General features: G+C 39.0%; 1 protein-coding gene across 3 annotated transcripts in view; it reads right to left on the reverse strand.

The window, feature by feature from the left end:
• SLC16A1 (solute carrier family 16 member 1) overlaps positions 1-21,613 on the reverse strand; it is a 44,964-nt gene extending 23,351 nt beyond the window's left edge. Inside the window, exon 1 of one of the 3 annotated variants that reach the window (XM_007485158.3) lies at positions 21,384-21,613. The gene's annotated coding sequence lies outside the window, so the exon portion shown is untranslated. Of the gene's footprint in view, positions 1-12,063; positions 12,176-21,383 lie in introns of those variants that run through there. The other 2 variants (XM_056819222.1, XM_056819223.1) reach the window with 2 other exon arrangements.
• Positions 21,614-24,353: the final 2,740 nt, after the last annotated feature.

Below are 24,353 nucleotides of genomic sequence, written 5' to 3' on the forward strand. Positions count from 1 at the left end.
TTGGAAGAGTCAATGTGGTGAGTGATAATGAGTTAAATGTTTGGAGGACTGCCATGCAGCAGTGAAAGCCCTGTTGAAATTATATAATATAAATTGGTAGTGGATCAAGTCAACATAGAATTACAACACTCTGTAAAAACTGCAAACAGAAACTCAAAGAAAAAATGGATTTTCTACAAGGACTGCATAAACACCTAAAAAAATGAAGAGATTTAAAAATAAATATATTTTAAATTAAAGCTCCGAAAGAACTGAAAGGTGAATAAACAGCTTAGAACAGTGGTTCTCAACCTTTTTAATGCTGTGACCCTACAATACAGTTCCTCATGTTGCAGTGACCCCAAACCAAAAAATTATTTTGGTGGCTACTTCAAAACTGTAATTTTACTACAGTTATGATTCGGAATGTAAATACCTGATATGCATTATGTAGTCTCATTGCTACAAATTGAGAGGCTGAGAACCATTGGCTTAGAAGAAGTGGTAAAATTTGCCATGAATTAAAACTAGAATAGACCAAAGAGATATCAATGATCCTATGAAACAGCAAGAAATAATGAGTATGATTAAAATATAAAATAGAAGAAAATTATGATAACTGATATTTAAAACCACCAAACTAGAAAACTGATCAAGGAGAAATAATTTTAATTTCTTAAAAAACATGAAAAATAAAATACTCTATATCAAGAGATCTAAATAAAAACCACAGAGGTCTGTCAGAACTAGAGGGCAAAGTGAAGCTAGCTAGGTGAGTTCACTGGTCACATTCTGAAAACTCTCAGGAACTTCATATCCAAAATCCTCATGTCAAAGGGGGGAAAAATAGTACATTCAGAAAGAAGCTGTTCAAATACCAAGGGGCTATAGTCAGGATCACTACAAGTAAGTGTAGATCGGTATACTGGCTTACAACCAAAAATAACTGAAATGCTTAAAAACAAGAGTATAGTCCTAAAGGAAAAAAATGATCTTTAATGGAATAGAGGACCTTCAAGCATTTCTGATGAAAAGACCAGAAACCAAGTACAAAAACAAGATTTCAGAGAAACCTAGAAAGGTAAATTTATCTGAACAACTGGAAGGACCTCTCTGGTGAAGCAAAGATAACATTCTTTCAAATATAGGGGGAAAAAACCAAGGGTTTCCTTCAGAAATTTAAATATTTTTTTTAAACCTTTACCTTCCATCTTAATATTAATACTGTGCATTGGTTCCAAAGCAGAAGAGTGGTAAGGGCTAGGCAATGAGGGTCAAGTGACTTGCCCAGGGTCACACAGCTGGGAAGTTTCTGAGGCCAGATTTGAACCTAGGACCTGGTCTCTAGGCCTGGTTTTCAATCCACTAAGCCACCCAGCTGCCCCCAGAAATTTAACATTTTTGAGAGTAAATGAGGAAGTCAATAATTTTTTTAAAGATGGGGATTAGGAAAAAAGAAGAGACTCTTGAATTCATTGAGTCCAAACCTCTTATTTTACAGATGAAGAAAAGAAAACAAAACAAACCTGACATTTGGGTTAAGTAATTGCCCCAAATTTCAAGGTACAAGCAGACCCAAAACTAGATCTTGGATCCCTGGACTACTCCCAAAGCAGAGTACTTTTTTTACTACACTAAAACAATGAATGAAGTTCAGGAAATGAAAACAGGGTTTCATGAGGTTATCAGGGAGCTGAGAAAATCTACCTACAGAAGACTGGACTAGTAAAAAAATCTGCATTGAGCTTGAACATAGGCTCCAACCCCTAACTAGTTATGTGACTGCAATCAAGTCACTTCAATCTAATCACATTTCTTCACCTGTAAAGTGGATCATAAATAACACAGTTAGAACAGTAAAGAACAGTAGAGGTCAACAAGCCCAAACTTCTTATTTTGAATATGAGAAACCTGAGTGAAATGATTTGCTAAATAATAATTCAATTTCACAGAATTATTTTGCAGAATTGTTAAGAAAGGGGGCACTAAATAAAAGTGAGTTATTATAAAGCCTCATAACTCATTCATGTCTAATCTCTCCCTCTCTATTAGCTTCCTGACATTTTTATACTTTCAATTCTTTTCAAATCTAAAACTTTCCCTCAACTTTTTTTACCCTATCTGGGAATTATCTCACCTCCTCACTTCAAGGGTCAAACTTCTTGAAAAAAATTACTAACTCTATCACTCTCAATTCCTCAAACTCCTTCAAACCTCTTGCAATTACATTTCCCTACCTTTCTAATCTTAACCTCTCTCCAACACTCAAACCACAGAATTTCTATGATGCCTGCCAAAATTAACTTTATAACCCAATCATAATCTTTCCTGTCTCTCTTCACCTAAAGCTATGCTAATCTTTCTTCTACCAACCTTCCTCTACAAATTTCCAACCATTCTACAAAGTTTCACTCAAAGGCAACTTACTCCAGAAAGCTTTCCTCCCTTTTCTTATTTCTCTACAAACACATCCTCTGAATGACTTTTCCTCTCTTTTTCTTCATAAGGACCCCAAATATATGCCTCTTTTTTTTGGCTTTTCTTCAGGGCAAACATCCCCAGTTTCCTCAACTGATCTTCCTAAAGCATGATAGAAAGGACCTTTACCACTTTTCCTTTAGTAGTTGAATTCTTCTCAAGTACTCTTCATGCTAATGTGGTATCCAGAACAGAACCCATTCCAGATACTGTCTGTTTGTTATTTAAATGAATCACTCCCAGGGAGCTGCTGGGTGGCTCAGTGGATTGAGAGCCAGGCTTAGAGATGGAAGGTAAGGGCTCAAAAGAAATAAATGAATCAACAAATAAATAAATGAATCATTCTCCACCCCCCACTTAAAAATCCTCTAGTTTAATTTGCTAGACTTTTCATTATTTTCAAAGTTTCATGGAGTCCCAAACATCCTGTAATATACACTCATACCTCATTTTAAAATGATTGTTTGATTTTTTCAATTACATTTAGAAACAAATTTAAACAATTATTACCTGATCTTTTGCAATTCAGATTCTCTCTCCTTCCCAACCCTCCCCCAGGGGGTAAAGAGTCTAATATAGATTAGACCAGTACTATCACAGAACAAACATTATTTCCACATTCCTTATGGAATCAATCACACAAGAAAAAAACTTATGAAGGAAGTAAAAAAATAGAATGCTTTTATCTGCAATCAGATTCTCAATAGTTTCCCTCTTTGGCTATCGATAGCATTTTTCATAATGAGCCTTTCGGGGAACCTTGCATTGATAATTTAGTCCTTCACAGTTCATCATCATACTATATATCTTTTACTGTATACAGGGTTCTCCTGGTTCTGTACACTTTGCATCAGTTCATAGAAGTCTTCTCAAGGTTTTCTGAATTCATCCTGTTCAGTTTTTTATGAAGCAGCAGTATTCCATTACAACCATAACCACAAATTTGTTTAGCCATTCCTCAATTGATGGATATCTTCTCGGTTTCCAATTCTTTGCCACTACAAAAAGCTGCTATAAATAATTTTCTATGAGTAGGCCCTTTTCCTCTATCTTTGATTTCTTTGGGTTACAGACCCAAATGATATTGCCGGGTCAAAGGGCATGCAATTTTATGGCCCTTTGGGCACGGTTCCAGATTGCACTCCAGAATGGTTGTATCATTTTGTATAGACAGCATTCTCAACCACAAACTGAACATTTGCCCATATAAGGGCACTCACAATACATATCTGTTGATGGCTTACTGTGGCACAAAACACAGGAAACAAAGTATCTGGTTGCCTTAATTTTTAATTCAACCTAGATATTTAGGGCCCTATTCAGTTTAATTCCTAAATTACATGTTAAAGGCCAAGGGGTACTTTATATTATTCACTGGTAGATCCCTGGGTTCTTCCAACACCCAAGAATGTTAAGTTTTAGAATAGAATTTTTCCAAAGAATTGTGCACTTCTTCTAGGCTTCTTCTGTCCATTTTCTTCTCTGTCCAGATTTTATCTCATTATATCCACCACAGTCATGTACACACAGTTTTAAGTGCATTGCAAAATGTTATTACAGTGTCAACTATAGCTTTCTAAGTCTTAATTGTTAATTTGACTATTAAAATCTGCCACGCTGCATACTATGTTTATACAAGATTGTTAAAACATTTTCATTTTAAAAATTTAAGTTAAAATTGTATTTGGCTAAAAATGCCTTTTTGTGGAGTGTATCCTTTTTCAGAATTTAAGCCTCAAGTTTCTTCATTTGTGAAACCAAGAGGTTACAAGTTAGATGACCTTTTAGGTGCTATTAATGTAAAGATACAAAGAAGTATAGATATTGTTAAGGTAGTGTACGCAGATAGAAAGGTCTTATTTGTTTATCTTGATTGATATGAAATACTAAAACTGTTCCAAATTGTTATCACTCCTTCTGAATGTCCACAGGACTAAAGGGATCCCTTTCCAGGTGCTTTTTAAAAAAATCCAATTCAGTCCCAGCATTAACAAGGAAGGAAGATGGGGTGGTGGGAGAAAATATGCCTCAATCTGCACTGAATCTAACAGCTCTCTATCTGAAAGTAAATAGCATGGTGAATCATGAGTCCTGTGAAAATTTGGTCACTGTGGTGATCAAAGTTTTTATCTTTCATAATTACTGTTAAAAATATTATTTTTATTATATAAATTGTTCTCCAGGTTATACTCCCTTCACTTTCCATAAGTTTATACAAATCTTCCCAGGTTTTTCTGAAACTATGCCTGTCATCATTTCAGAATAGTATTCTATAACATTCATATATCATAACTTATTCAGCCATTCTTCAAGTGATAGGCATCCTCTCAAATCCCCAATCCTTCATAACCACAAAAAATGAGCCCCATAAATATTTGTGCACATATCTGGGCTCTTTCTCTTTCTTTGGTTTCTTTAGGGTATAGACCTGGAAAAGGTATTGCGAGGTCAAAGAGTCCATAGTTTAATAGCTTTTCAGGCATAGCTCCAAATTGCCTTCCAGAATGGTTGGTCCAGTTCACAGTTCTAGCATCAATGCATTAAAGTACTGTTTTTCTCATAATCCGTTCTCTAGCATGTCATGTTCCTTTTTTGTCACACTTAGACAATTTGAAAGGCAGGACACCCCTAGAGTTGATTTGAATGTGTCTGCTACTGACTTGGAGCAATTTTTCACATGGCTAGTGGTAGCTTGAATTTCTTCCCCTGGAAACTACCTACTCATAAGCTTTGTCCATCCACCTATCAACTAAAGTTTCTTTATAAGTTTGACCCACTTATTAGAAATGAGATAGAAATGATCAAAGAAACTTGCTTCAAAGATGCTTCCTTCTCCCCCAAATGACTGCTCCTCCTCAGATTTTAGCTTCATTAGGTGTTTATACAAAAACTTTTTATGTAATCACTATCCATTTATGTAACCACTATCCACTATGAAATTGTTTGGTCACGAATTTCTTCCTTGCCCTAGAACCTGATGGGTTAACTCTCCCACTCTTCCACTAATTGCTTATGATGTCAGCCTTTATGTCTAAATTGGTTTGGACTTTATTTTGGTATGTTGTGTGAGATGTTTTATATCTAGTTTCTGCCAAACTACTTTCAAATATTCCCAACAGTTTTTGTCAAATGAGTTCTTGTCCCAATAGTTGAGATGTCTGGATTTATCAAACACTAGGTTACTGTGCTCACTTGCTTCTATATAATATTTATAGTTTGTTCTACTAATCTGATCAACCTCTATGTCTTACCCAAGGTCAATGTTTTGACAATTACAACTGTGTGGTAAACCTTGAGAGTTGGTACCTTAAGTCCACTAGGTGTACCTCTTTATACTTCTCTTGAATCCACATTTTCTACTCAGCTGAGGTCTTTTCATTAGAAATTCTTGGAAGTCCTCTATTTGGTTAAGGATCCAATTTTTCTCCTGTAGGATTATATCCAATTTTGCTACATAAGTAAATCTTGGTTGAAAGTCTAAATCTTTTGCCATCTTTGAAATATGAACATCATATTTCAATCTCTCTAATTCTTTTGTCATTTTGTTCTGCTCTTACTTGGTCAAAGCTGCATTTTACTTTGAAGCATTGCTTGTGTATGTTTCCAAGTCATACTTTTTTGCATGTCTTAAAATATCTTTATGGCAAGATTCTTTTTATTTATTCACACTTCCAATTTACTACACTTTGATTTTTATGCTAGTGCTGAGCTCTGAAAATTGGTGGGGAAGCATAATCTGAGCTTCTGTCCTCATGTCATTTTCCTGCTTTTATAGCTCAGGCTGTACCTTACCCAGATTTGGGTTGGTCAGCTTTGTCCTTGGCTAGAAATTTCAATGAATTGCTGTTGGACTCAGGTTTATTAGCCTCCAGGTTGACTCTTCAAGTGGGAAGTGACTAAAATTACCCTGGTCATTCCACTGCAGGCATTATGTCCTAGGTCCATGATGGTGAACCTATGGAATGCATGCCAAAGATGGCACACAGAGATAGATCTATGGGCACACACTGCCCGCCACAGTTGGTTACTAGAAAGGCAGAAAGACTCCACAGGGTTTCCTCCTTTCCTCTCTCCTTTGTGCTTCCCAGTCCCTCTGCCCAGAAGCCCAATCGAAATGCTTACTCCCTCCCCTGAGCAGGGTACTGGGTCCACTCCCCTCCCTTTCTCCCTCCCTTCCCTGTCTGGGGGGTAAGGCAGAGAGCTGGGGAGAGGGGCAGGGAACAGCAGTCTCTAAAAGGTTTGCCATCACCATCCTAGGCCAATTGTTAAAATCAAGCTGTTGCTCTGCTCCTGGAATCAAAGTCACACTTCTACTATTTGTTTTTTGCCCAGTAGACTAGGGCCAACACTTGGGCTCATTCCTCTCTGCTCTGGATCATAGATCCAAAGCTGGGTAAAGGGTGACAGACCTGTTAAATAGCACCCATTCCAGGGTTTAGTGCTTAAAGAGATCCTCTGGGCCCTGAAATGCTCTCTACTGTGGTTCCCTGAGATAGACTTTGTCCCTAGTGCTGTATGGACCTCTCTCTATCTCTTCTAGTCATCCTGACCTATCATAACAACTCACTGTGACTTTTTCTTGGATTTCCCAATCAGAATGTTGCTTGGTGCATTAAGGTCTTTGTCAAGGAGGTATGCTGGGCAAGCTTAGGCTATATAAAACTTCATTTCCACTATCTTGACTCTGCTCTATATTTTGTTTCTTCTGGATAGTCCATATTTCTTTCAATTAGTTTCAGAGAGATCTTAAACCTTTAGTTGTTCTTTGGGTGACTAGGAAAGTAAATTCCTTACCTCTACAGGTCCTAAATAAACTCCTTTTGGTTCCAATTTAGCATCAGCATAGCTGCCGCCTCTAATCACCAATTTGGCAGATGCTGACAATTATTTTTAAACCCTTACCTTTCATCTTAGAATCAATATTATGTATTGCTTCCAAGGCAGAAGAGCAGTAAGGGCTAGGCAATGGGGGTTAAGTGATTTGCCCAGGGTCACACAACTAGGGAGTGTCTGACGCCAAATTTGAACCAAGGATCTCTCATCTCTGGGCCTGATTCTCAATCCACCCAACTGCCCCCCAAACTATTTTTTAATGGAAAAAAATATGGGGGAGTTTTAGTGGATTGCAAGATCCATAGATGTCAACAATGCTACACAGTGACCTAAAAAGTAAACTGTATCTTAGGCTTCATTAACAGATGGTGTCCAGAATGAAGAAACTCTGCTTTGGTGAGATAGCATCTAAAATAATATATATTCAATTTTTGGCGCTGCAAATTTAAAGAGAAAGATAAATTAAAAGTATATCTAAAAAGTGGTGACCAGAATGGTGAAGTGACTAGAACTGTACCATAAGAAAACTGATATAAAAACAAATGGTGGATGTTTAGCCTAGAAGAGAAGACTTAGGGCCATCATGATGAAGGGTTAAGACTTGCTCTTGAAGGTAGAATTAGGAGTAATGGGCAGAATTTTAAGAGAAACAGATTTTCCATTGGTTTTAAAGGAAAAAAAAAGACAAATTAAAACTGCTTAAAACTAGATTACGCTGCTTCAGGACATAATGAGTTTCAATTATTGAGAATCTTTAATCAGAAGCTGACTGATGCTTTCAGGATTGTTATAGAGAAAAGGTATGTTCATGTTATGAGTTGAACTAGATGATCTCTGCAGTGTTTTCCAACTCCGTTAACTCTTCTCGTTCTAGGAATCTTGCTTTTTCTGTACTTTGTTTTTTGGCCAAAGAGCACTTTGAAAATTCATGTTGATTTGATGGGATAACCTAAACCCTCAGAACAGCACATGCTGGAGAGATTATGTTCAGTTCTTTGTCTCCATAATCAAGACCCTTTCCTGGTTTTAGTTACTTTACCATTTTATGTCTTTGCTTTTCTTTTGTCAAAATTTATCTTTTACCTTTTCTATATCTCGCCCCTTAACTGCCCCCACAAGACACTATTAATACTATAAGCTAATATATCAAGGAAAGCTCTGAATTGAAGTATCTGAAGAGGCACAATGACTGACAAATGATACACGTATGAACATTGATTCTGTACTCTGGATATGTAGATAGGATTTTCCTGATATCTAGTTTGAAGTCAATTCACCATGTATTGAAAAGGTAGAGCTACTTCTTACAACAATAAGTAGAACCCAGTCCAATTAGCCAGGCAAACTGCTAGAAAACCAGAAAGATAATACTCAGTCGCTTCCATCCTCCTCCTCAAATAGAATTCCACAAGTAACCGTGATATACTCAAAAGAATTTTAAAATTAAAGAAGTTAGGAGGGAGGGGCTTATTTAGCACAGTGCCCTGCACATATTAAATGCTAAATAAATACTTGTTGGATTGTTAGGAAACCTTGTTAACAGAAATTTTGATGACAAGCACTTAAGAATCACAAGTTCTTCTGTTCAGAGTTCATTTAACTGTCCCCATCCCTCCCCTTGAACTAATATCAATGTAGTTTCTATCAGAGGCAAAAATAAAATATGAATAAACTAGTAAGGTAGACAGTTAAAACAAGTAGTTTGTACTTTTTCTAAAAACAAAAACAAAAAACAACAAAACCTTTCTATGAACTCTCTACTCTTCAAAATGTGAGTCACACAGATTTCCATTTACTTTTTCAAATGTTAATGAAAAAACTTGAACCAAAAAACAAAACACATGACCTTTTATTATTATTAGATAACTTGAAAATAAATTTTTGAGAGTCCATGGAAAAAATGTATATATATATGTATGTATTTTTAAACCCATACCTTCTCTCTTCGAATTGACATTGCGTATTGATTTCAAAGCAGAAGAGCAGTAAGGGCTTGGCGATGGGGTTAAGTAACTTGCCCAGGGTCACCTGAGTTTAATTTGAACCCAGGACATCCTGTCTCAAGGACTAGCTCTTAATCCATGGAGCCACCTAGGTGCTCCCAATATATTTTAGAATGCTTATCTAGAAGAAAGTTATGCAGGATTTCAATACATTAATAAGGTTTTTTGTTTGTTTGTTTGTTTTTTACTTCCCTGGCCAGATAAATCAGTAAAACATAAAAACAAAGTATTTTAAGTCAGTAAAAATAAGAACAAAGTATAGCAATGGAATCTAAGTTACTAACTACAAGGCTCTTATTCCAAGACTAAAAAAATAATTTGATTTCTTAATTATAGAATTTACTATTAAAGTAACTGTGAACTGATCTGACATGTCCTTTGCTACTAGATTTCAAGAATGATTTGAGTGATAGATTGTGTTCATGATCCAAGAAGAACCTGGTTAACTATAAGTACAGAAGAGCTCACTGCCAGGAATTTTGCTACTAATGTTTAATTATGGGCCAGAGGAAACCTCTGAAAACAGATTTTTAAAATAAAATGAGTGATAACTAGGGGTAGCTAGGTAGCACTGTGGATAGAGTACCAGGCCTAGAGTCAGAAGGTACTGGATTCAAATTTGACCTCAGATACTTCCTAGCTGTGTGACCCTGGGAAAATCACTTGACCCTCACTGCCTAGTCCTCATCACTCTTCTGCCTTAGAATACTTAGTATGGATTCTAAGACAGAAGGTAAGGGTTTAAAAGATCCATATCTATATCAATATAACCAGAAAATTACCAGGGTAGGAAAAAAAATTAAATCACCAGTAATTCTGTAAACTCCAAAGAATTATCAACTACATAATCTCCAGGAAGCTATAATCTTCTGCTGTAATGCCCATCCTGTATATTTTGACACAAAATGTCTTTTAATGTCCCCCTCCCTTTACCACATGATGACTAAAAGCACAGTAGATAAAGGGATGGACTTGGATCTTGAATTCTGCCTTGAATTCTACCCATTTATTCTCTGGGTAATCCTGGCAAGTCATTTAATGACTCTCAGCTTTGGCTGTCTCATCTGTAAAATGGGGACAACACTGACCTCTATATTTCAGAGGGGTGTTGTAAGGATCACCTGAGATTACAAAATTACAAGTCCTTACTAGTACAATAAAAGGAAAAAAGGCACAACAATATAGGAACTGATTTCTGCACAAGTCAAAGTCAAATGTACTGAGATTTTAGGATAATGAAGATTAATGCCAAACCAAGGGCGGGGTGGGTGGGAGGAACCTAAAGTTATTCAAAAATTTCATTGGTTTAGAAATTGACAGGGCCAGAGCATTCAAGAATGAAGTCCCCAAACCATCTCTAAATAAAAGACAAGGGTAATATTGGAGAACATTTATTTGGGTGAAATGTTAAAGTGGGAAGAGGCACAAGTGATTTTATCAGGTGTATTCTATCTAAAGAATACCTGGACAAAAAAAGGAAACAGATGAGTAACTTGGGAAACTAATTATAAGATGGTAGTAACTAGAGATCTGAATTATTCACACCAGCTTGAACTGTCCCAGGTCAAAAGCAAAGTAGCTAATATCTTGACTTGCCCTAAAGATAGTTTTATTTTTTAAATAGCAGAGGAATCCACAAGGAGAAATTATATTTTGCATTTGATGCTTATGAACAGAGAATCGGTTGCTGATAGTATCAGGAAATGATGGAAACTTTCAAGACAAAGTGCATATTTCCATCTAGTTTGTGACAGGACAGGAAAGGTAGGTGTAGTTTGTCATAAACCCAAGATTTTAAGAAAGCAGATTTCAAAGAGTTCAGAGGAAGGACAGCTAGAAATAGAACACATTTCCAAAGGGAGACGTTAGCCAGGAACTATGGGAAATTCAAGAATAAAAGTCTGAAAACAGAGGAAATAATTCCAATGAGGAAAAAAATGGGAATTATTTGAAGGGACCAATGTAGATCCAGAGAACAACAACCAACTTTTTTACAAAGAAATAAGTAGAAAATGGAAGCAAGGCCAGGAAATAAAGAGTATGAATATAAAAGTAAGGTATGGTCTTATAAAAATATTATTGGAACCATCTGAGACTGATGAGCCAATACTAAAAATAACAAAAAGGTTCTGTATGTGTTTAAGGTATAATGGAAGAAGAAGGGGAACCAAAGAAGGGAATCTTTGTATCTCAAGTCAGTAGACATTTGACTTAACTTGCAGGGAAGCTGTAGCCAGCAAAAAGCTAGAATATAAATGGATTTCTAAAATCTTATAAAGAATGATAAACAATTAAAAGTGGTATCATCTTATAAAGTGCAGGTAGGAGATACAGTGGATAGTGCTGGGCCTAGAATCAGGAAAACCTGAGTTCAAATCTAGCCTCACTTACTAGTTGTATAGCCCTGGGCAAATCAGTTAAGTCTGGAAAATGAGTTGGAGGAGGAAATGATAAACCACCACTCCAGTATCTTTGCCAAGAAAGTCCCCAAATGGGTCATTAAGTTGGGCATGACTAAAAACAACTAAACAAACAACAATTATGAAGTAGAGAAGTAGCTGAATTGAAGACTGAACAAAATCATCAAGGATATATTCAAGGATGCAAACAAATAAAGGACAAAAATAGAGGAAAAATAGAAAAGATATGTAAAAATTATTACAAGAAACTGTTTTTTCCATCAAGAACAGTAAAATCATTCGTAGCTCAGGAGTTTGGATGGAAAGTGGCAGCCCACACAAAGATAACTTCAACAAACATTGCTACTTACAACTGGAGGAGAATAGTTGCTAGCAGGCCAGTCTCAGTGTGTGATCCCCATGCCAGCTGTATGTATCCAGCAGCAGGCAGGACACAAGGGTTGGAGTTAGAGCTGATATCCATGCTCCAGCTGAAAGCCTAATGCTCTTCAGGGCTCAAACACTGTCTCATTTGAGACAAAGCCAATGAGACCAATGGGGGACTTGCCCTATTATCTATAGGAGGAGCCTAGTGAAAGTGCTCTCTAAATTGCCTAACTGGGAGTGGGGAAATATGGAGCAGGAAGTGGAAGAATTAACCACAAGAAGCTGAAAAGGGCTAAAGCATCTAGTCTCTGAGTTTGCTAGCCTTGACCTACTTGCCTCTAGAGACTGCAACCATACCAGTCAAACCAACCTTCACGGGTCAACATCATCCCACTTGGGACTGCAACATCACAAGCAAAAAGTAGAAATAGTGTAAAAGAGCAAATGCAGGAAAAACAGCTGGGACTGGATCAGATATCAACAGAGGAGATCCATGCTGGAGGAAATAAAATGGTGAGGACGACACTGAGGGTCAAGGTTATAAGAGAGCTAAAGGAAGGAAACCACCAAAGGAATGGGAATGGGAGAAAAATTCCTAAAATAATTGTTACCCCAACAAAGGACAGCCAAGAAAACACCAGCAATCACCATCCTGTTTGCTCTCCCTTCCATACAAAATCTTTGAGGGTCATCTAATCCATCACTAAATAAGAGCATTCCCCCCCCCCCCCTTACCCCTACTTTCAGACTTAGAATCAATACTGTGTATTGGTTCTAAGGCAGAAGAATGGTAAGGGCTAGGCAATGGGGGTTAAGTGACTTGCCCAGGGTCACACAGCTGGGAAGTGTCTGAGGTCATATTTGAACCTAGGACCTCCTAACTCTAGAACTGACTTTCTATTCATTGAGTCACCTAGCTGTCCCCAGAACATTCTTAATGAAGTATTAGGTTTTCACATACAACACTATGTAAGAACATAAGATTCCACTGTACTTAATGTTTGTAAACTCGGCATATATGGCAGGGAGATTTGTGCTGGTTACACACTGTGATAGGGAATATCTAACATATTCCAGGCCAAGGAAGGATTCCATGTTAATGGAGAGATCCTCCAAATGTTACTTTTATTCAGATGGCATTGTACCTATTTTGTCAAGTCTCAAAGGTATTGCAAAACCTCCTAGAAAAGATATGTAATAACCCACAGGAACTTGGTTTGTCTGTCTACACAGAAAAAAACCAAATGGTTGAAGAATGTCAACTGCCCAGATTTTGGCATGCATTTGAATGTACGCCCCCTAAAGTAGAGGTCCTTGGGGTCCAATTTTGAAAACTATTCCAATGTAATTGGTTTCCTCTGTAATCTTCTATGCATTTAGAAACAGTCTTTGAGATAGGGGCCCACAGGCTTAGTTAGACACAAACAAGCTTAGGAAGGAAGGGCATTGACAAGAATCTAGGAGGACAACCTTAGTGGTTCTTAAGAGTCTTCAGTTCATGTATGTGCACTTCAGTTGAAACTGGGTATGTTTAACCTAATGACCACTTATGAGAGAGATGCTGTCTTCAAGTATTTGAAGAGTGCTTGAAGAGCAAGCATGCAGACAAGGGATTAAATTTGTTCTGTCTGGCCCCAGAGGGCAGAATTTGGAGCAATGTGTGGAAGCTACAACTTGGCTTAACTTCAATTAAAAATTTTGCTAACTATTAGGGCTATCCCAAAGTGGAATGGGTTGCCTTAAATAGTGAGTTATTCCTCATTAAAGGTATGCATACTGAAGCTGAATTAACATATATTGAGTGTGTTATGGTAGGCATTCCTTTGTGGTAATGGGTTGGAATAGATGACCTCTGGGGTTTCCTCAAATTCTGTGATGTGAAAACATTTCAGCTTTAGATGGTAGCAATGTTCACTGAACAATCTAAAGCTAAGGGGGGGAAAAGCCTGCCCTAATAAACATGGCTAACTTTTGATTATTTAAGCCTCATTATTTATAGGTAGTAAGCTAATATCTTATAACCTCAACTAAAGGTTATCAACCTACAGAAGACTCTAATTTTTAAGTTGGTTACTGGGAATTCTAAATGCCTTGCCACCCCATGGAAATGTTATACTTCTAAGCAGCCCACAAACCAAATTTCTGTACATTTGCAAGAGAAAATATTAAATATATTAGTATTTCAATACTAGTCATTAAAACAGAAAAACATTAAAACTAAATAATAGCTCATCTTCAATGCTGTTTTCTGATTTAAAATGAAAAAGTAAAGAGGTAGATGAGGAATTATAAAGCTTCTGAAAGACACTTTGGGTTTTCCCAAGGGTTTTAGAAGTTGACAAAATGTGTTGATTTTCACTTTAACAGTTACCATGTTCCTTTTCTTGGATAAAATTTTATTAGAGCAACTTTTTGTTTGAACAAAGAAAAGGAAAAGGAGAATATTTCTTTCCCCTCTCCAATAAGTAGGTAAGAACTTTGAAGAATCAAGAGTAGATTTTGTTTAAATCCAATTTAGGCAATCTGTGAAAAATGTAAACAATGATAAGGTAAAGGGGGGGCATGTTTACTATAATTCCCCCCAAAGTTGAAGAGATAATGGGCCAGATAATTTCTTACACTGGTCACCAGGTGACACTATTGGCTCCTCCTATCACCATGGCTCAAACCTAACAGAAACATCCTCTCCTCCTCCAGCTTCCCTCTGAAAAGATAGCCTTATTTACTAAGACTAATTGCTTCTCATCTGGGTCCTTAATCTTATTCTGACAGACATCCCTTCATCTGCCTGTAAACATGCTCAGGTATCTCCAATTCTAAAAAGGAGGGAGAAGAAGCAAGAGAGTAAGAGGGAGATGGAGGAAATTTTTATGGATAAATTACCTTTATGATAGACCCCTCTCCCTTAGTCTGACTTCTGTATGGAGCTACAGACCTACATCTCTAACACTTATATATAGCATATTTAAAAATTAGATAGCTCATTTAGGTCTCAAACTCAAACCCCCTAAATTTGCTCCCTTTTCAGAGTTAACTATTTTCATCTATGATACTTACAGTCAGTCTCCAAATTTAAACCTTTGGAATATATCTTGGACTAGTCCCTCTCCCATACAATTAGTTGTCAGATCCTATTCCATCTTGGCATCTCTTGCATTTCTCTGCTCTATTCCCAATACTACTACTTTAGTCTGGACCCATATATTACCACTTCTTTGGACTCTGTATTAGTTTCCTTACAGGTGTTCTTATCTACAATCTGCTCCTTATACCACCAAAAGACAAATCTTAACACATAGAGCTAGTTGCTTTCCCCCCCCCAAAAAATAAAAAAAAAATCTTCCCTAGTATCACTAAATTTGAATCATGCCTTGGTCTATTAGAAGACAGACCTGGGCTCATCAATGTAAATGGAAATTCTGCCATTCCTTTTCATCTTATATTTCTACACATCCTCCAAAAGGAATCACCCAATGCACATTAGGCCATATTAAGGATATCAGTATTCCCACTTGGGAAATTTCTCTTTTCTCCTTTACAGTATGTGAGCATTCCACCTCCTTTTCCAGTTATAAACATAAACAATCTTGATTTTTATGCTACTTCGTGTGCAGAAGTTACTACTATGTGTGACCACTTACACCTACTATGTCTTTCCACTGACCTCTGGTTACGATTTTGATATCTGATATTGGTGTTCTACAATTTGAAGTCATACAGTATTAAAAAGAGAATGCTAGTGTTAATGAGACAGCTTTGCAGAGCAATGAAAGTGATCCATCCCAATGTTCTCCTACTCAACTCTGGTCCTAGATCACTGACTATCAACAATGTTTGTCCAAGATGAATATACCCACCCCCCTTGTTGCACTAAATATGTCAAAATATGATATATGATATATGAAATGATAAATGTCAAAATATGAAATGTAACCAGTAGGTTACACAACTGGAAGGTGTTCATTTCTTTTTATTTGGTTCTGTTATCATTGTTGTCCCAAATGACTAAATTTTAAGTCTCTAAAGGACAAGACTTTACTCTTGTATCCAAGCTTACTGTTATGTATGTATATTCAAATTAATCAACAAGTTTTAAAGAAATGAACTGTGCTACCATCTGGTAATGATACAAAGACTAATGAGAAAATAGTTCCTTGTTGTTAAGCTTAAAAATCAGTAAATAACTGCCATTTAACAAAGCATTTCTAAATTTCTAAAGGCCTTTTCTCAGAACAATTCTGTCAGATTGACCATACTAGTATTATTATTACTCCCATTTTAGAGATGGGGGAAACTGAGGCTCTAAAATGTTAAAGGCCTTACTTTTACTTGCCCAAAATAGGAACAGAAAAACCCATCAATATTATAAGGAAAATTATATGTCCTATAAATCCAATATTATCAAAGAGAAAGCTGTTTGGGAAATTAAAAAACAACTTGTCTCATTTTCTAATGTATTTTATTATTTATTACCTACTTCTTATGATGATGTATTTTTGTCATTCTTCTAGATCTCTGAAAGCTGAGGAATTGCCTGGGCTGATGATCTATGTATCTCCAGCCTTTCTTTCACTTATTCATTTATTATTTGCATTGCTGTATTTTCAAATAGAGAATTTATTTTACATATTGCAGATGAAGGAAGCCAAGTCAGAGGCTGTCCTGCATTATAAGACTGACTTGATCCCTGAAACACCTAAAGTTGACTCTTTATTACAAAACATTTCAATGTCCTAATCTCCATCTCCATTTCTAGGTATGGCACTTGTTTTGTAATCCAGTCAAACTGAGTATTCAGCAACAACATCAATTACAAGAGATAATCTGGCAAAGAGAAAGATGACTGAGGGTTCAGAGGCCCTTTTCTAGGCTATTTCCAGCTTTCTTGGATCCAACCTACCTTTCAAGCTTTATTATATACATTATTATATTTTATTTATAAAATATTTATTTTTTGAGCTTTATTATATACATTACTACCCTTCCCCCAGTCAAATTGGTGCTTGCACTGTCTTTCTGTGTCTGTCTGTCTGTCTCTCTCTCACTCTCTCTGCTCAATAATGTCCAATGAATGGAAGTTGTAGATCGTGATTGTCACTCTTATTTCTGACTCAATAACTATTACCAGCTGATCAACAAGTTTTTTTTTTTTTAAATATCACATAACACCAGTGAGTTATAGAACCAGATTGCTTTGCTATTTCCTAGCATGAATCATTACTTTGTGCAGTGAGTAATGTGCAAAGTTAGTTTTGGAAAGCATTCTTTGGCATGGTGCAGTGGCACAAGCTTATAATTCCTGCTACTGGGGAAGCTGAGGATTGTGGATCACTTGAGCTCTAAAGTTCTGAGCTGAAGGACTAAAGCTAAAGCTGATCAAGAGTCCACACTATGGCAGCCCCAGGAGCAAGGGGCCACCACGTGGCCACAATTGGGTAAAGCAGTCCAGGTCAACAAAACAAAAGACTCCATGCTGATGAACAGGGGAATCAAACCCATGTGGAGCTGCTGTATTTCCCACCAGGATAATATTGGGAGACCAAGTCTCAAAATAACTAAAATAAGTCCATTAATAGAGGCATTTGCTATAAGGAGGCACTAAATTTATATAGTCCTTTTACACAAATAGGATAAGTTTATTTCCCATTTTAAAATGCTGACAATAGAACATCTAAATTTTGCCAACATTACAGAAAGATAAAAATCAATCATTACTTCCTTTATTGGAAGTGTACCTAGAAATTTAGACAAACTATCATTTAATTTTCTTGGAAGTAAAAAAAAATACTGTAATTCATTCTCCTTTCCTCTAGAGTAGTTTTCCAGAGCACAAAGAAAGCATAGATATCAATAACAGAGTCCCTAGTCACTGAAATAAAGGAATTCTACTCAAGAAAAGCACCTTGGGGCACTTTCCCTTCACCCTCACAAAGAACACCTCTATAAAATATACTGGGTAAATTAATTTTTCTGGAACTTTCATCCTCCAAAGAAAATTTGTCCTCTTTGGACAAGTAATTCTATTGATAAAACCATCATACTCATCTACAGACCTTCACCAAATTAGTTTCACCCAAGTCTTCCAGAGAAAGCTTTATTTAGTTAGACTGACTTGAAGGAATAAACACAAAATCTAAAGGAAAATGCTTTTCTTCCATTACCGTAGACACTCACCATCTCTTCACTTCAGTACCTCAGAGGAATCATGATTTCACTGGCTATATAGACTAAAGACCCTCCACACCTTTAGCAGCCTCTTCACAAGTTTCTGTGGCCAAAAAATTCATCATGGGTGGGGGTGGGGTGTTTCATGCTTTTGGTAACAAGTCTTTCCAATGACCCATGCTGATGGTCCTCAGAGGGCAGATACAGTCACGGAGACCAGTAGAAGTCCTTCTAGCCTTCAATAAGCCTACTCCACCCCATTCATTCCTGTGGCCCACGTTCATTTTTCTCATCATTTGGTTTTCAAAGTCAGACATAATTAATCTACTATGTAAATCAATGTCCAAGGAATATTTCTTGTAACAAACCTGTACCACTCCCATATGACACTGCAAGTTGAATTTTTCAGTGTTGCATCATAGCCCAGGGCTAACTTCACATAGACAAGAGAAAAAGAAGGGGCTACAAGAGCTGAATGGATTTTAATGAAGTATAAAAAGAGAATGAGGGAAAAGCACCTGCAATTAAATTTTACCTCTAATAATGAGAAACCCTAAGGGATCACGGTTTGGAAAGGATGAGACAAATATTAGCCAGTATATCCTATAATGGAGCAGCTCCAGAAAAGGGCCAATCAGTATTCAGGCCCCAATATTGCTAAGGCTTCTCCCAAGGGCCTTAAAGGCCCCCACAAGGTAATAAAAAATGATAAAAAAAAAGTAAACGGTCTTTACCACTCCCCACCCTACATTTTGCATATCCTCTAAGCACTTTAAACTTTCCAAGACTAAGCAACCTGGCACTTAAACATATTCAAAACAGTTTAAACGGAAAACAAAGGGGTTTAAGGTCTCAATCACACACTAAGGCACATTCAAATACATTTCTAGGCGGTCATAAGGAAAGTTCTGTATATTAAAGGCAGCTAATATTTTCTGAATGAATTTATTTTAGTAACTTAAACAAGAATTTCTTAGTAAGAAAAGCAAACTACTTCAGTCAGGCACCAGAGCTGGGTCAGTTTCCTCATATGGAAAAATCAAGAATTTGGACTGTCCTTTCAGACTGTAAAATTCCATAATTATCTTGATTTATATTCATTAAGACAAAAAGAAATGGATGTTGCTACTCACAAGGCTCTTGTGTTTAAAATAATAAAAATATGTTTTGGGTAGACTTTAAAATGAGCAAAGGGCCTTGCATTTTCTCATTTGAGCCTCATGAATCCTTGAGGTAGTTACTACCAACACCATTATTCCTATTTTAAGATGAGGAAACCAACTCAAAAGGGAAGTAATTTACTTTACTGAGGGTTGTCCACTCTTCTAGTAAGAGGGCAGTAGCAGGTGAACCCAACTCTTCCTGATTCCAAGGTCCAGCACTCTCTCCACTGTTTAGTATTTAGTGGTACTTTGGTTTATCCTCAAATGTCAGGATATTTTCAATCTTCCCTCAGGTATTTGTTATGGTGGTTGAGAAGAGTGGGGAGACAGGATAATCAGAGAAAAACTGTAACTAGATTTTGAAACCTATCAACCTCTTTGATGGCACGTTAAGTTATAGATACTTCAAGTTGAGCTTTAGGTGGATGGTCCCCTTCACAGAACTCCTATTACTAACACTAAAGCAGAAGTTCACTCCACTATTACTAAATCACTGCAAGAGATTCAGGCCTGACTCCAATTATCATTATTCCAAAATTGGGCTACTAAAATGAATATTATTTCTAAAGCAGAAACAATCTTGAACAAAAGGCCATTTGGTGGTGCTTTTGGAGTGGAAATTAAGAGACTGGTGGAACTAAGCACAGAACAACTCCCAAAGAAAGTGGGAATTTACAAAGGTTTCATTTCATTAGCAAACACTGTTTACAGGCATTTTTTGGCAAAGTTTAAAGCAATAACAACCCTCCCCCCCAATGTTTAAACTCATTTCAATAGAAAGGCATTGCAGCCCTAAGGTCTCAAGCCCAATAACAGGTCTCAGTTAGTGGAATCAGGAATCATGTATTTATAAGTTATAATCATGTAAAACACCACAATTTGGAGTAACTAGGTGGCACAGAAGATAGAGGGCCAGGTCTGGAATCAGGAAGATTCATCTTCAAGAGTTCAAATCCAGCCTCAGGCACTTACTAGCTGCATGACCCTGGGCAAGTCACTTAACCTCGTTTGCCTCAGTTTCCTCCTCTGTAAAATGAGCTAGAGAAGTAAATGGCAAACCACTCTAATCTCTGCCTAGAAAACCCCAAATGGAGTCACAAGTTGAACATGAACTCAACAATGAGAATGGTAAAAGGTTTCCAGTGCAAACTGCAAAAATGCAACAGCTTTGAAGACACTTATTGTTCCCATTAATCGGGACCTGGCTCCAATTCTTTGTAGAGGCTGTAAATTCCATTAGATCACCACCGTTCTGTACAGTCTAGGCAGTAGCCATTAGGATCAATTTAAAATTCGTTCCCAGCATGGCCCAGGAAGCTGTGTTCCCTTGAAAGCAATGATGCATGCAAAGCTCGGGTGCTCCGAGTTCAAATCTAGCCTTTGGCCGTTCGTTACCCGAGTGATCTTGGGCTCGAGCTACGGGCCTCAGTTTCCTCCAGAGTAAAAAAGGGAGGAGCCTGACCACCATGCCTCCCCAGTCTCTTCCCGCGCTCTCGAAGTGGAGTGACAAAAAGGCCTTTCTGGCAGTCCCAGGCAGAAGGTTAGGCTCATCCATCATCCCGCCTCGGCCCCACGCTAAGCCCCACTGCTAACGTCGGGGCAGGGAATGCCTGGAAGCCGGACGGGGCGCCACGTGGAGGAGGCCTCTCCAATCGCGGCCAGAAGAAACTAGGAGGGCTAGTACCATTCCGCGTGCCAGTGTGGGAGCACTGGGGGCCTTTCCCTGGGTCCCCACCACTCCACAGGTGCCCGCCCGGGCCGCCTCCCTTTGTGCGAGGGCGGGAAGGCGCCACCCCTTAGACCACCCCCCCTCCCTCACCGGGCCGATTGGCGTCTCGCCGCCCTTCCTTTTACCTCCCTCCTTCCCTCGTTCCTCGCCCAGGCCCCCGCTAGCTCGGGATGCGGGCACGGAGGAAACGCGCGCGCGCGCGGACCGAACAAATGACCGCTTACGAGGCAGCCGCTACCCAACTAACCGTTATGTGCGCGACCGGGAGAGAGAGCGTGGGCGTGAGGGGAGAGCTCGCGATCCGCTGGGCTCCGGCTCGGGTCACGTCACTCCGCCGCTCGCTCACTCCCTCCCTCGGCAGGATTAGCGGCAGCGGCCCCGAGCCCGCGGTGCTCTCTCCCGTCGGAAGCGCCCGCTCAGCTCTGACCACCGCTGCCTCCTGCCACTGGCTTATAATGCACCCGGGGCGGGAGCATGCGCACAGGGGGCGGAGCATGGTCCGCCCCGCCCTCTCCCCGCACCCCTCCCAACACTCACGTCTGCACACAGACACACGAACATGCGGCTCCCCACGACCCGACCACGTGATCCCTACTGGGAAGAGCTGCTCATCAGGGCAACCCCACACGGGTGTCGGACCTCCTCCACGGAGGACACCCATGAGATGGTTACCCGCCCCTGGGGTGGGAGGTGTGCTTAACCTCCCAGTGCCTCCTGTTTCCCACTCCAAGCTTGAAGTCACTTAATGTCTACACTTGCCAGAGCAGGAAATTTCCCCCACTCCGCTGCTCATGACATGGAAAGTTTACACAGATGGATGCTCAGGAATCGTCGAAGAGACACGCTGCGTGGAACACAGGGGTTTGGAAGGATTCTAGGGAAGGCAGTGCACAGCCGTGGAGTGCTTAAGCTAAACGCTAGGGAAGGCAAAGGAGCTCCCTTTTTAAGCAGGAAACTATGTAAATAGGTACTTGCAAGACAGACACAGAGCAGCGTTGGTTGGGTTGTTGCAGTCGGGTCTGATTCCTCAAGACGCCATCTGGTTTTCTTGGCAGAGATACTGGAGTGGTCTGCCCCATCCCAGCTCATTTTACAGATGAGGAAACTGAGGCAAACAGGCTTAAATAACTTGTCCAGTGTCACACAGCTAGTATTTTCCATTTCCTTCTCCAACCTATTTTACAGATGAGGAAACTAAAGCAAACAGGATCAAATGACATGCCCAGGGTCACACAGTAAGCATCTGAGATCAGATTTGAATGCAGGTTTTCCTGATTCCAGGTTGAGCACTGGTATCTACTGTGCCACCTAGCTGCCCCAGATAGAGTAATCTCATGGGAGAAAACCTGATATAGAATTTGGGGCTTGGACTGAGTCCAGAAGCATGCCAGGAAAAAGGCCGGAGGTGAGTATTCCATCCATTAAAAGAGGAAGGAGGACACCCAGTGCAAAATTATGGAAACAGGAGATGGAATAACCTCCGTAAAGAGCAGCAGGAATGATTGTATCTCTGGATCACAGTGTCTGAAAGGGAGAAGGCGAGAAAAGACAAGGATTCAAGTTACAAAGAACTTCCTTACATTGCCAAATACAGCATTTTATATAGTTGATCCTGGAAAACATTTAAAAATAAATATATATGTATATATTTAATCCTGGAGCTAATGGAGTTATTGAAAGGGATGTGGAGGTGACACATGGCCAGATCTACACTTGAGGAAAGTGACTTTGGCACCTAAATTTGGGGAGTGATTTGAGGTAATCCGCAGGCCAATTAGAAGGCTATTTCATTTGTCCAAAAGGGCTATCATGAGGAACTGACCTAGGGTGGCAGCTATGTGAATGAAGAGATGTATAGGAGGTATATTGTAAAGGTAGAAAACAAGATTTGGCAACTGATAAGTTATGAGGGCTGGGAGGAGGAAAGGATGTGGTTAGGGCTAGAAACCTGGGTACCCTGGAAAATACAGTAATGGAAATTTGGAAGAGGAGAAGATCTGAGGGAAAAGATGAGTTCTGTTGGGAATGTGTTGGATAAAAGATGACTTCAAGATATCCAATTCAAGTTGTTCAAAAAGCCTTTGGTGGTTTGAGACTGGAGCTAGGGAGAGAGATGAGGGCTCTCTATACATCTATGAAGTCTGCATCCAGATGACAACTGAACTCAGGTGGAAGGTCCTGGTTTTAAATATGATCTCAGACATTTCTTTGTGATCCTGGGCAAGTCACTTAACCCTCATTGCCTAGCCCTTAGAGCTCATCTGCCTTGGAACAGAGACATAGTATTGATTCTTAGATGGAAGGGTTTAAAAAAAAAGGATAAGTAAATGACAGCATTTATTAAGCACTTATTTTGTGCATCGCACTCTGCTTGCACCAGGTCTCAGGGAACTCACATTCTAACCTGGGGAGACAACATATAAAAGAAAGGTTGGGTGCACCCTAGCTGGAAAGACCTGGAGATGTTAAAGGTTCTGTAGTGGATTAGATGGCTGAGGTCCGTAGATTACAAAAGGAGGTCAGATAACAGTGGTGGAGGACTTCAGGGGCTAGTGACAGGGAAGATGATAAGAGGTGGTGGTCCTTTATCTCATTAGAAGGAACAGTTGTGGACTCCCATCTCAGCCAAGCCCTGTAATCAGTCAAGAGAGCCAGGACAAGAGAAAAGGGCCCCTACTGGCTGCTTGGATGGGTTCTGGGTCTGTTGGAGGAAAGACAGGGAGAAAGGGTGCCTGCTCCTTGGTCTCTTGTAACCTAATTAGATTGAACCAAATGTGCCAGGAGGAGAGCTTGAGCTTGAAGTAGGCACCTCCAAAAAAGGACAGACCTGGGTGCCTGTCTCATTGGCCAACTCTATGTTTTAATATAATCACTAAGATAAACTCCACCAAGTCCAGATACATGAGAAGCATTTTCAGGAAATTGCTGTGGAAGTGAGCACCTTCTGGGATGATTAGTTCCATCCATCCAGCCTCCACCTCCTTCACTCTTTTCTCTGGCACAAACAACACCAGTGAGCCGTAGTAGTTCAAAGGCAAAGCCAATGGATTTCATTTGATAGAGGCTTTGAATGTTATCATTCCTCCATGAAATTATTGCCAAGTGCTTCTGTAGGATGCCCAGGAGAGTTGGCAGAGTGAAATCTGGTTTCTTGAAGATGAGCTGCTGCTGTGTAGATAAACTATGAGGCTATGTAGATAAACTATTGGCTGAGATA

The sequence above is a fragment of the Monodelphis domestica genome, chromosome 2 (genome assembly GCF_027887165.1).
Source record: "Monodelphis domestica isolate mMonDom1 chromosome 2, mMonDom1.pri, whole genome shotgun sequence".
Lineage (NCBI taxonomy): Eukaryota > Metazoa > Chordata > Mammalia > Didelphimorphia > Didelphidae > Monodelphis > Monodelphis domestica.